Source organism: Rutilus rutilus (genome assembly GCF_951802725.1).
Source record: "Rutilus rutilus genome assembly, chromosome: 4".
Lineage (NCBI taxonomy): Eukaryota > Metazoa > Chordata > Actinopteri > Cypriniformes > Leuciscidae > Rutilus > Rutilus rutilus.
The window spans coordinates 47,117,764-47,132,255 of record NC_140212.1 but is presented as its reverse complement, the minus strand read 5'-3'; the positions used below and the strand labels follow the sequence as shown (position 1 = coordinate 47,132,255).

Genomic DNA, 14,492 nt, shown 5'->3' with positions numbered 1-14,492 from the left:
CAGTATTGGGGCACAAACTCATTTACAAACAACACTGGATGTTGATGACCCTTATAGTTCAACACAAATTATTCACTTCAAAGAACCCCTTTCGATTGAATAGATACGAATACTAGAATACATAGTTCCCACATGACGTCACAACATACGGGCATTTGCCGACCCGGCGCCATTTCTGAGGGCAGAACACAACATTCTTACAATGCAGAACATGAGAAGAAGAAGCTGAAACGGAAATTTTGTGATTAAAAAGTGAAAATGGTCATCTCCTGCTGGGTCAATGTATGTTCCAATCGTGCCGGAGGTTCAGTTAAATTTAGTTTTTTAGCATTTGCCGACCCGGCGCCATTTCTGTGGGCAGAACAATAGTAGAAGAAGCTGAAGCGAGTTAATTTCGTGATAAAAAGTGAAAATGGTGATCTCCTGCTGGGTCAATGGATGTTTAAATCGTGTCGGAGGTTCAGTTAAATTTGGATTTTACAGTATACCCGTCATTAGACTTCGTGAATGTGAGAAGACTAAGCTTTTGTCAGAACAACGACGGAGGTTATGGCTGGCGAGGATAAACAGGAAAGAAACTCCCTCAAAACACGCAAGAATTTGTTGTTTTTTATTGCGAGTGTACACAAATATAAGTTAACACTTTGCAGTTTGAATTATGTCCTGTATGAACAAAATGACGAGATATTAAAAACATACAAAAACAACATTGTTTCCACTGTTCGATCGCGCCCGCGACTCTCTCACTCTCACACACACTCACACACACACATTCCAGCACGGCAATCTCAGATTATGTCCCTAAAGAACCCGCGTATAAAGTAGTTCCGCATTACATTAATTAATTTGCACGCGAGTTTTATTTATTTTCATACCGTGTATATTCATATTCATGCACATATTTCCAGGCTCGGAATTGCTCACATGTATTAAAACTCCTAGCCAATACCAGATAATGATACACATGATAATACTGTATCTGAGGCAAAGCTGCATAATCAGTGCTCAGTGCTTCCTTTGTTAGCGCATACGGATCCACACCATTTATGACTGAAATTTTCGCATTGTACCTCTCTCTGTCTTGTGTTAATAGAGTCTCTTTATAATCTCTGTCACTTTGTCTCTTCATGATTTTCGTAACATTATAAATGGAAAGAAATATTCGAAATTTGCTTGTAAAACTCATAGACAGTATGGTAAAACATTGTAAACACAGCAGCTTTTGCCCTCAAAGATGGCGTCTCCGGGGAGGTCACGTGACATTAATTGGCCTGTGGGAACTATGTATAGAATACACTGACTTCACTTAAATGATTCTTATGAATCAGTTTTACGATTCAGTCTCCAATCGACTCAGTTATCACAAGCACAGTTCAAATCGAAAGTTGAAACACTCAGTTCGTTCAAACACTCAAAGGTTATCAGTGAAGTGTCCGTGTGTGCCTGTGTGTATCGAACTGTTGTACCAGTCTATGGCAATGACAACTTTGATGTGATGACTTGAACAACAGATGTAACGATTTGATGAACAGCTGAGACAGGACAGTGAGATGTCGTAAGGATGGCAGGGCAAAAAAAAAAAAAAAAAAAACACAAGAAAGTTTCAGCGCGGGCCAGGAAAAAAACTCAGGAACTCTCTGGAACAAAATGGCGCAGCTCAGCCAGCTCGCACGCGGCACGCATAGATCGAATGATCTGAATCCCACACAAAAATGTCTCACAAATACAAATCTTGATCATGGACGGAAAAAACAAAAAAAACGAATCACTCCTTCAAAACCGATCGTTCAGCTCACAGACGCATCCTCGCGCACTAACAAGTGCACTTAAATGATTCACCAACAAAAAAAAAATCAATGTCTCTCGCTCCAACACAGTTTATGGATCACTCAGAAAAACAGTAGGACGCTCAAAAATTCTTACAGTCAGAATAACGTCAAAAACAACAGTGTTCCGCATGAAACTCACGGCTCCAGCAACTCTCTCTTGTGCTCTCAGCCAGTCTCCAACACTGTTCTCTGTCCGATGACGCAATCAGCCGAACTTCTGTTTTAACTAACGTTACGTCTCCGATCTCACACAACAATGTTACTGTACACGAAACTTAATCTGACCGTGTACCACTCTTACATTATAGCTTCAACGGAAAAATATCGACCTCTTATACAGCAATCATGTGAATGAATATGTGTGTGTGTGTGTGTGTGTGTGAGAGAGAGAGAGAGAAAGAGAGAGAGTGTGTGATTGTATGTGTGTGTGTGTGTGTGTGTGTGTGTGTGAGAGAGAGAGAGAGAGAGTGATTGTGTGTGTGTGTGTGTGAGAGAGAGAGAGAGAGAGAGAGAGATGTTTGATTTTTTAAACACCTTTAATTACAATAAACAAACCATCAATAATCAACATTTAAAGCAAACATCAATCAGTAAAAAAAAAAAAAAACTTTAAAAAAGAAAGAATAATTCATCATTAACAATTTTGCACAATATCCCTTTACAACACCAAATTATTTCAAACTTTATAAGGTCATCCATTGCTTTATAATAATTCAAATCTATTAGGATTCTAGATTTCACAGAATTACCAAACACAGCTTCTAAACTATTACATACATCTCCATTGCAAGTCCCCAATTCTCTTGGGCATTGGTGACTTATACAATACTCTCCACTCAGGCTTTTCATCCTCTTCTAATTGGAGTACATTACGCCATGGCGTGTCAATTCTTTTATCCAAAACCTTCTTATTAAACACTTTGACACAAATCTTATAACACTCCTTTCCAGATGCACAATCCATGCCTATTACAATCAAATCTTTGACCTTTAAAAAAGTGCTCTCGCAATCGCCCATCAAGGGAGTTAGATACAAATTTGGAAATTAATCACTACAATCCGGGTTAATAAACCCCCAAAATAATCTGTTAACAATTTCAACTCATTTTCAGAAAGGGCTGACCTCCATTTGTCAAGTACTCTGGCAACCAAACGGGTAGACCTCACCCCCAGCTGTCCAGTCATTGAATTCACATCTTTAAAATCCGCTCCTGCTATCTGCTGTCCAATAGTTAAAATTCCAGAGTTGATAAGATTCTCTTCTGTCACAGAGTAACCCAGTTCATTGGACAGATCCAAGCGTGAGCCAAAAATTAATGGCTCTTTCAGCAACCAGTACAAGGAATTTACGGTCCTTCTCTTTGGTACTTCGGACAAAGCCCAGACTTTAAAAAGATTCCGATAAAAAAACACGAAACTTGGAGAGTTTTAGCTTTTGAGGATCCATCCAAAATAAGGCTTTATCCAGCCCCAGTCCTTCAAACAAAAGTAAAGACAAAGCTACAATCCTCCAGTTTGCATTTGAGTCCTTTAAAAGTCTTTGTATGAACTGAATTTGGAAAGCTGCTATTCGACTCTGCAAATGTACTAGTCCATGACCTCCTTCATCCTTAGAAAGGTACAGCACATGTTTCGGCACCCAATGCAGCTTATCCCAGAAAAAGTCTATTAGGATTGACTGGATCTTGCTTAAAAAGTCTGCTGGGGGGTCTACACCAATCAAACGATGCCAGAGAGCGGAGGCAACCAAATTGTTAATTATCAATATTCGCCCCTTATAAGACATTTTTGGGAGTAAACACTTCCACTTATTTAAGCGCCCTTTTACTTTTTCAATAACATCTTCAAAATATTTCTTAACAACATTCTCATTTCCCAAAAACACTCCCAAGTATTTAAAAACATCCCTGGTCCATTTCAGACCAGCTGGAAGAATGGGCTCACCACGTAACCAACTCCCAACACTTATGGCTTCGCTTTTTTGCCAATTCACTTTTGCAGAAGAACTCTTCCAATAATCGCAACATCATGTTCACATCACTTTGATCTTTAATTAGTACCACCACATCATCAGCGTAAGCTGATAATTTAACAGTATGGGTGGAATTTGGCATAACCACACCTGACATCTCTGCTCTTAACTTATTCAAAAGAGGTTCTAACTGTGCGTTCACACTGGACGCGAATAGCGTGTCAAATTCGTGCCTGCCGCGTCCAGTTATACGCTTGACCACTTTGTGTCCATTTGCGCGTCAAGCAGAGGTGGAAGTAACGAATTACAACTACTCACGTTACTGTAATTAAGTCGTTTTTTTGGGTACTTGTACTTTTTTGAGTATATTTTAAAATCTGTAATTTTACTTGTACTCAAGTACATATTAAGCTAAGTAATCTACTTCGCTACTTGTAAAATCACATTTCGTTACTGAGTACAATTTGAATTGATATTCAAATCTTTGAATGGCATTTCGGTAGCCAATAAAAATATTCGATCGTAAAACGGACCAATAAACTGAATGAAAGCCGCCGCAGGTTTTGCAGAGCTGATCATGAAGGAGGCGAGGAGCTCAGAGTGATTAATGGCTGGACTGAAAGTTTGGAACAACAAACTACATAGTAGTATTGTCAAAATATCTATATTTTGATACATATCAATACTGAAATATCTGTCAAAACTCATTTTGGCCTATACACCAATACGATACCAGCTGCGCGTTCTCATTCTCTCATCTCAACGACAGCGAGTTTGACACACCCGCCTCCTCTCAGCGCGGGATTGCAGGTAGGCCTATTACGCATAATTTTATTAATACCTGCAAGTTTCTATGGCATATTTTAATGGCAAATGTCACGAACAATATTATAACGCGAGGGCACATTCATGTAATCGCAGAAAACTGGACGCGAGCTCTCAAATGTAGGCTACGAATGAACTGGACTCGGATATTGAGTGTGCGCTCTCGGACTGTGTCATATCATGTTTAATCGCGAATCTCTCCAAGTGGTTCTCACTGCAGACTCAAATGACGTCCAGCTCCAATCTCTCCATGCTCTTGAATTAAACGCTGTCAAAAGTTATGAAAAATCTAGTCTTTTTGCAAATTAAATTCAGTTTGAATTGAAATCAAGCTTCCTTGTGCTGTGTGTGAGCTATTGCAACAGTTCACGTTACCCTATTGTAAAGACAAATACACTGAGTGAGTAAATATTAGATTATTGTAATGGTTATTGATCAATGTTTAAATATGTAAACAAAAGCCTAAATTAAAATCTCACCTTATAAAGTGGATGTGTCTCTTCAGAAGACTTGAATTAAACTTTTCCATTCAAAGATTACTGTTACAATGAGTGTTGTGCTTTTCAATGCTTGAAAATAATGATTGCCTTGACAAAATGGATGGACAAAAATGTAGATATTAAAATATTTAGTATGTAGTAGTTTTCCCGATGGTATTAAAAATTATAGGCTAGGCCTACTGAATATTGACATATTTCAAGGTGTCATATTGAAGTTAGAAATTCCAGTATCCACTAATTAATATCCTTCGACAATAAGGTAAAAATGTGTTAAAAGTAGCTATTTTCTACATAAATCTATGATTTGGTTGTATATTTTTATTGGTAATGCATTAACTATCGCCAGCTAAAAAGTAATTAGTAACTAGTACTCTAAGTAAAAGTACAAATTACTCTTCTCAAAAACTACTCAATTACTTTTTTGACACCAGTACTTTTACTTGTAATTGAGTATTATTTCAGCAATGTAACGGTACTTGTACTTGAGTACAAATTTTCAGTACTCTTTCCACCTCTGGCGTCAAGAGTGAAATTGACACGCATAAAAACAAAAGATTGAAGCGGATTGAAGCGTCAGAGACGAAAGTTTCGAAACCCATTGGCGGCCATCTTTTTACAAGATGTCTGATGTTGATCGATCATTTATCGAGAGAGTCACCGCTCTGTATTTGCTCTGGCGAGTAGAACAGCGGGTAGGGATCATCGTCGCCGTATTTGTGACCACCAGACCCTTCGGAGGCGAACCCAGTTTGGCGAGTTTTACTTTTGATTTGCTCCAGGAGCTGCGCCTGCATGACGGCCGCTATCAGCGGTGCTTCCGCCTGTCCCGCGCCCAGTTTAATGACCTGTTGTCCCGCATCAGAGCGAGGATCACCCTCACCCACATAATCTGTAATTTATTTGGTAACACTTTAGAATACTGTATCTTACTTACTGCATAACTAATAAGTAATTATTGAAGAACTAATAGGTAATTATTCATTAACTACTTCTTCACTACTGTTAACTACTAAGGAAGATGTGTTAACTAATCAGTATGTAATATATTTTTTATGATTGTGTTAAGTAACAGTTAGTTAATCAATAACTAATGAATTATGTCATAACTCTTGAAGAACTACTACTAATTATCTACTAATTAAGGTTCAAGAAAAATAACTAAGAAGTAACTACTAATGAACAGTCATACAAAACTAACCTCAGATTAGTTTTTATATTTTATATACAGTACTGTGTGTGTCTGTTTTCCTCAGCATAGAATGCCATTGAGTAAATTCATGTTTGAGGCAATGACTGAGGGAAACTGAAAATATAGGGAACTTATTTGTAATTCATACATAATTATCAAATAATTCTGCAGGAATTACTTAGAACCTGGAACAGTATTCTAAAGTGAGAATATAGGGAACTCATTAGTAATTAATAAATAATTATCCAGGAATTAGGCTACTTGTAACCTGAAACAGTATTCTAAAGTGAACATATAAGGAAATTAATTGGTAATTAACAAATAATTATTAGATAATTTTTCAGGAATTACTTGGAACCTGGAACAGTATTCTAAAGTGAGAATATAGGGAACTCATTAGTAATTAATAAATAATTATCAAATAATTATCCAGGAATTAGGCTACTTGTAACCTGAAACAGTATTCTAAAGTGAACATATAAGGAAATTAATTGGTAATTAACAAATAATTATTAGATAATTCTTCAGGAATTACTTGGAACCTGGAACAGTATTCTAAAGTGAGAATATAGGGAACTCATTAGTAATTAATACAGAATTACCACATACTTCTGACTCAAATCAAACTTACTGTAAAAAACACATTATTAACGGTATTATCTAAACCTTTGTAAAATAGATAAGTTATCATACATTATGACATTTTGACATATATTACATTTTGCTAATTAAATAAAAAAGTTTGCTTATTTGCAGATCAATATATAGCCTAGTAAATGTCTGCACTTGTCTTTCTTATTAGTGCTGAAGAATGACTAAAACTGGCTAGAAAATAAAATAAAAAAACATTGATCAGTGCTTTTTACTTTTCAAGTAATTACCTTTGTACATTTACTAAGGTAATTTTGAAAATGAATAGGCCAATAGTTTATCATTTTACTGGAGTAATATTTTATTGGGTTATCTGTACTTCATCCACCACTCCACTGCTAAAATAAAACGGCTTATTGTAGTAACCACTGTGTATGACTGTTCATTAGTAGTTACTTCTTAGTTATTTTTCTTGCACATTAATTAATAGATAATTAATAATAGTCCTTCAAGAGTTATGACATAATTCATTAGTTATTGATTAACTAACTGAAACTTAACACAATCATACAATTCTATTACATAGTAATTAGTTAACACATCTTCCTTAGTAGTTAACAGTAGTGACTTAAGTGTTAATAAATAATTATCTATTAGTTCCTCAATAATTCCTTATTAGTTATGCAGTAAGCAAGATACAGTATTCTAAAGTGTTACCATTTATTTTTGTATTGATGATAAATGGAGTCAGCCTTCAAAAGTAATTAACCTGTCCTGTGTTTTTTTTTTCTTTCTCACACAACACTCCAGACATGAACTGTTATTATACACTAAAATATATTGGTTGTCTTTAGAATAATAATGTTTCATATAATCTGGATTTAGATTTAGATTTAGATTTAGATATGGAATAAATAGCATTCAATACAAAATGAATATGTCTTATATATTGAAATCATGTTTTTATGTGATAAAAGATTTACTTTGTTTTTACTTCACCATGTGACAGCAGCAAGCAGACTCCTGATTGGTTAACGCGGCACGAATTGACGCAGAAGTTCAGATTTTTCAACTCGGGCGGCAGATGCGAATTCGCGTCAAACGCATGAATGCACAAAAAGCACTACATAAAATCATTCGTGCTTAACGCACCAGACGTTAAATTCACGCAAACTTGACGCGCGAATGAGGCGTATTCGCGTCTGCCACAATCTACGCCTCATTCGCGCCGCAGGAATTTTTACGCGCGTAACGCGTCTTTGCATTGACTTAACATTGAAATCACTATTCGCGTCTGGTGTGAACGCACAATTAGGCTAACGTATAAAGCATGCCAGATAGTGCACAGCCTTGCCTAACCCCTCTTAAAACCTTAAAAGGAGCGCATAAGTCACCATTTAATTGCAACATACTCTCAACGTCACAAAACAAAGCTTTAATCATCAATATAAAATCATTAATATTTTCCTACCAGGCACACAATATGTCTGATCTGAATGAATAATTTGATCTAAAACTTCTCCTAATCTATTTGCCAAGGCTTTCGAAAGTATTTTATAGTCGTTGCATAACAAACTCACAGGCCTCCGATTCTTAATCTCACTTAAATCTCCCCTTTTCGGGAGCAAAGTAATGATTGCTCTACGGCAGCTTTTTGGCAACTGTCCATCAATTAAACTCTGATTAAGAACTTCTAGTAGATCTGGACCTACCTCTGCCCAAAAGCCTTTATAAAAGTCGTTTTTCCGTTTTCCATACTTTTAAGAGCTCTCTCCAGTTCTTCCATCGACAGTGCTTTGTTAATTCCGATATTAGCCTCTTCAGATACTTGCGGCATATTTTCAAGAAAAACATTATTCAGGCCTTGTATAACCAACAATTCACTCTTATATAAATCCTCATAAAATTTTACCGCTCTATTCCGAATCTCTAAAGCAGGGGTCTCCAACACGTCGCTCGCGAGCTACCAGTAGCTCGTGGCCTGATTGGAGGTAGCTCGCCAAGGGGCCGTTCACATATCTCGTCTTTTGCGCGCTCAAGTTCGTTATTTCAAATGTAGGCGCGCGACAAACGCGTTCATAATTGAAGCGACGCACAAATTTTTTCCAGGCACAGCTAGTCGAGATGAAAAGATCTCAACTTTTCAGAATGCTGCAAGCGCACTGCAGGTCATGTGACAAGAACCAACCAATCAGCTACAAAAAGTATTTTTCGGTGGTGGAAATCTATTAGCTACTAAAACTTCTTTGTCGTTGTGGAGAGCGCAGTGCATGATTGCATAGCAACGACAGACGCCACAGGAAAATCGGACCGAATTTTACTATTAATAATAAAAGATAAACTAATGTGCAATGTAAATGTCATTAATTTATCTTTTTTTGACTCATTCTTTTTATAAAAATGATTTAAAGGCTGAAATATGTGAGGTTTATCTTTTTATAAAACCTTTTTTGTCAAAACTTGATTTAAACTTGTACATTTTAGTAGATAACATGTGCAAGACACTCCTTTAAAATCTGGCCATCATTTTTAATGTTATTATTTTAATGTTTATGTAAACAGAAAGTGCATATTGATGCCTATTATATTTGTTATTTGCTGGTTTTCGACATAAAACTTGGGAGAATTGATTTCATTGTGTGGTATTAATGTTTTTTAAACAGGATTCTGTGATAACCGTGCTCATTTTGGTCACTATAATCATGCAATTCAATTTTCATGCCATTTCATCTCTAGTTATGATCAACTATGATCAACTAAAATGGCTATAATTATAATTTTCTGTTCTTACAGTATACTATGCAAAGTACAATTTTATACAAAAAAAATTGTAATCTCTGATTCTGTTCTTTTCTCTGCCATTTAAGACATACATAGGCCTACAAAGACTCTTTTAGGTCTAAAACAGTTTGGATAATTGTTAATATGAGAGTTATGAGACATTATTTTAGAGATTTAAGTATTGTATTACATGAGTAGCTCTCAGCCACTTTCATTTTTAAAAAGTAGCTCTCAAATGAAAAAACGTTGGACCCAGTTAACACAGAACGTTCCCCTAATGTTATTTTTTGGTTATTTTTTTGGGAACCAAATACTTACGTTAGGGGAACGTTCTTTTTTGGTTTTATTTTTATGTAACAATAAAATAACGTTCCCAGAACGTTGCTGGGTGGTTACCATAAAAAATAACGTTCTGGGAACCATAAACTAACATTCTGAGAATGTTCTGGGTACCAAAAACTAACGTTATGGGAACCAAAAATTGTTAGCTGGGGAGACCCCTGCTCTAAAGGATTGCGCAAAAGGACTCCCGTTTCTGAGCGCAGAGCATGAGTAAATCTATTTTGCCCATTTTTCCTCTCCATGTTAAAAAAGAATTTTGAAGGTGCATCCATAGATTCAATACTCTGAAAACGTGATCTAATTATAGCACCCTGTGTAGATAAATCTAACAATTCAGTCAAAGAAGCTTTCTCTCTTTTTTTTTTAAAGACTCTAAATGAGTTCCATTTTTTGTCAACTCAAATAGTTCTTGGAGTTTAACTAAAAAACATCAATAACTTTAAAACATCAATCATCTTCTGTGTCATTAACTGTGTCATACAACTGTGCTCTTTTCCTACTTTCTCTTGCTCCATTATCATTTAAGGAGGCAAAATTTACTACTCCCATACAGATGGTGGACAACCAAAATGCCTATTACCGCCGCGCCAGCTGCCGCGGCGAAATCACCGCGGCGAAAATAAACCAGCCGCATTTCAAAGTCGTTCCCGAAATGACCGCCAGGTGGCGCAAAGGGACATTGTGCAAAACAGCAGCAATTGCCGCATTTTAAAATGTAAGTGGGTTAAATATAAAACCCTAAGCCTAATAGGCATATTTTTCATATATATAAATAGGCCTATTAGGCTACAACAGAATAGAACCAAAGATAGAATAAATTTTAGAACTGAAAAAAATAGAATCAAAAGTTAAAAATAGAGACGATATTAGGAGCAATGACGCGGAATATTTTTACTATTCTATTGAGGAATTAGATAAATGAAGAGCTCTCGTGAGCGATACAATTGCATAGTAATTTATAGTGATTTCAAAAGCAGTCCTTAAAAAAAAAATACATGGAGTAGTGTGGCATAATTTTTGAGAGATTACTCGGAATGCGTTTTAGTTAAGATCCTGGTTTCAATGCCCTTAATGTAGGTTATATAGGCTTGGCTACTGCTTTAAAAAAATGTCACAACGCGTTTTGAGATTGTTTTGAATTAAACATTGAAGTTTAAAATGTAGTGTTTTGGCACACCAGGCCGAGTGGCGTTACGCATTGTTCAAAAATCAGGTTTTATTCTGGCATGTTGAACTGGCGTTATATATATAGGCTATATATATTTTTTTGATTTATTAGATTTAGATTTTAGATTTCGTTAGATTTATTTTTCTCATAACAGCTAAAATAACTAATATATGCCTTGTCTTATGACCTACTTAATATAGGCAATATGCATATAATAGCCTATATAATAAATTAGCAAAACTTGGCCACTAAATATTTAATTTTCAATTATTTTAATTATCACAATTAAAGTTTTAATTTTATTAAATTGAACAAGCGCAACAATCAGCATTTAATCAAATATTCTAAAAGATGTATTATTAATAATAATGTTATTTCAACATAATATTTCGTTTTTTCGACATAATGTGTGCGTGCAACAAGCAAGATGTGTAGCCTATTTGTAAATCCGGTGATGCGTGCATTGATTTTTATCAATAAACTAGTGTTTTCTGACAGTGTCGACTACAAAGATGAAGTTGACGATCGCCATATTTGTAGTGAACGCACCTAGAGAGAAATGCACATATAGACATAATCAGAGAGTAGCCTTTTTCTTTTCGTTTTGAATTATTTCGTTTGAAGACATTTCAAGCTTTGTGTATTTGATGTATTTATCATGTCTGTGTGAGGCATACGCTGAGTTTCGTTAAGTTAGGATGAGATGCGCTCCAGCTGACGTGCAATGCAAGTGACCGCGCGGGCGCCTCCATGATTAGTGTCTGTTATATTTGCTTCTCTTACTTATTTAAATACAGGCAATTGGTTGATGAAAAATTGATTAAAATTAAGATACAATTTATAGAAAACGAAATTCACTTTAAAGAAAGGTTTTCTACTAAACAAAACGTAATGAAGTGGTCAAAATCATGTCTGACCCACTCCATATCCATCTCTCGATATAATGCATCCTATCTTACTCGTGCTGTTCACTTTTCATATTCAACATAGATGGAAAAAAATAACATTATAATATTTTAACAAATATGATACTAAATGAGATTATTTAATGGCTACAACAGTATAATAGGCCTATATACTTTTTTTTTTTAGAATAGAATTTTGCTGTGCACTTGCATATTAGTGTCAGCTGGGAAGGAAATATAGAGACCAGACCTCTTGGAACTTTAACTGAATACATAGCGTTGGTAAAGCATACTGAAATTACATCCCTACAAATTTATTAGGCCCTACTGAAAATAAATGTATCGAATTTAAGCAAAGTAGCCTAAATGTTAAGACTGTAAGCCCTTTGCTTTTTTACGTAGCCTATAAAGGACTCTTATAGCCGACTTTGTGTTAATTTAATTTGTAGAGGATTTTTTTTAACTCAAACATTAACACTGAAATAAATGAAACTAAATTATTGTAAATTTTTTGGCACACCACGACGAGTGGCGCTATGCATTGTTCTAAAGCCAGGTTTTATTCTGGCATGTTGAATTAGTGTTCGACAAACGCGGCGGCGCGTTCATTTGAATGAAGAGCGTTTGAGCGAACACACACTGGAACGTTAGGCCATGTCGCAACGAGTGAATCGTGGCCGAGTGGTTGAACTTACGTTACGATCATTTAGATGACACGGGTTCGAATCCCGAACTAACTTGGACTACTGATATTTTTATTGACCACAGAGCTATGGTCTGAATAGCCTAGGTCTACTACTGTTTGTTCGGTATTTGAACCGATTTGAATTCGGCCACGAATTTGTTTTGTTTTATTTTGTTTTAAATGTATTTTTACATATTTTGCTTTCGTTAATGTTAACCAATTCTGTTGTAGCATAATAGGCCTATATTTTTTCCCTAAAAGTTTGTTTTATTCTCTACTTTGTTTGTTTATATTTTTACATATTCAATCAGTCTCATTTTTGTTCAAATAATGAAATTTTTTTTTTTTTTTTTTTTTTTTTTTTTTTTTTACAAGATCTTGCACCATGTTTATTTATTTTTTTCAAAAATTTTTTTTAAATAAACAGATAGGAAACTTACCTTTTAAAATGCCGCAGTTGCTGCTGTTTTGCCCTGTCACTTGCGGCACCCGGTATAGCCTAGTCATTTCGCTTCGACTTTGAAATTCGACTGGTTTATTTTTGCTGCGGCAGTAATAGGCATTGTGGTTGATTATTTATTAAATAATTCAATTGATAATCATAACAACATGTAAGCCTATTTAATTCTGAATATAACAAAGAATGCTTAAACCGACTAACATCGGTTAGTAACTGCAAGTCCTGAAAATGTTTTAATTTTATGTAAGTAAATGACAAGTAACCTACCCAGATAGCACACGTACGTCGGGCCGACGTTGGCCCGATGTACAAAGTTCCATCGGCACGATGTCGCTCAGAGATCGTTTGCTCATCGGCAATATGTCTCCTCGACGTCGGCCTTTGATCGAAAATGATATCCGGCCGATGTTTGAACGATGCAAAGCTGTAAATCTTTTGGCAGCTCTGCATGGGTTTTATAGGACCTTTATTTATAGGTCGGACCTTTCGGGCTACTCTTTACATTAGACACCATGCGCTGCTTTCATTGACGCACGCACACACACACAGAGCGGAGATCGCGCTGCAACACTCACTCAGCAGCACAAAATGTAGTCAACATTGCCCCGAGACTTAAATTGATAAAATAGCTTTGATACTGAACACATGCAACTTTCATCCCTCAAAATGGCCATATTCAAGAAAAAAAGTGGAGTAGTTTTACACTTCCATCTTACCTCGCACTCTTTTAACGTTAAACTGATGAAACACATGCTCTGCTTCTGTGAACAGTAAACCCCGCCTTCTATGATTTGATTGGCTATCTATTTGGATGGTCGCTGTAAGGTAGACCAGCCTAAAATGTAACTTTTAAACCTTTTTGCCATCCTAAAAACAGAGTGGAGCAAGAATTTCCAATACTGAATTTCCAGTTTGGCCATTTCTAACTATTGACATACTATTGTTAATATTGACATAATTATACACTGCAAAAAAATGCTTTTCTTAGTATTTTTGTGTTGTTTCCAGTCCAAATATCTAAACATTCTTAAATCAAGAAGCATTTACTAGAGAAGTAAAATAACATAAGAAATTCTATTTTGTTTTCAGATAAACAAAGTAATTTAAGTAATTTTTGCTTAAAATAAGATAAATTATCTGCCAGTGGGGTAAGAAAAAATAATCTTGTTTTCCAATTGAATCAAGATTATTTTTTCTTACTTCTTGATTTAAGAATTTTTAGATATTTGGACTGGAAACAACACA

The 14,492-nt window shown here is 35.6% G+C and overlaps 1 protein-coding gene across 4 annotated transcripts in view; it reads left to right on the top strand.

Annotated features, from left to right (window-relative positions):
* LOC311289542 (NLR family CARD domain-containing protein 3-like) overlaps positions 1 to 14,492 on the top strand; it is a 93,274-nt gene that overhangs the window by 54,483 nt on the left and 24,299 nt on the right. The gene's annotated exons all lie outside the window — the stretch shown is intronic.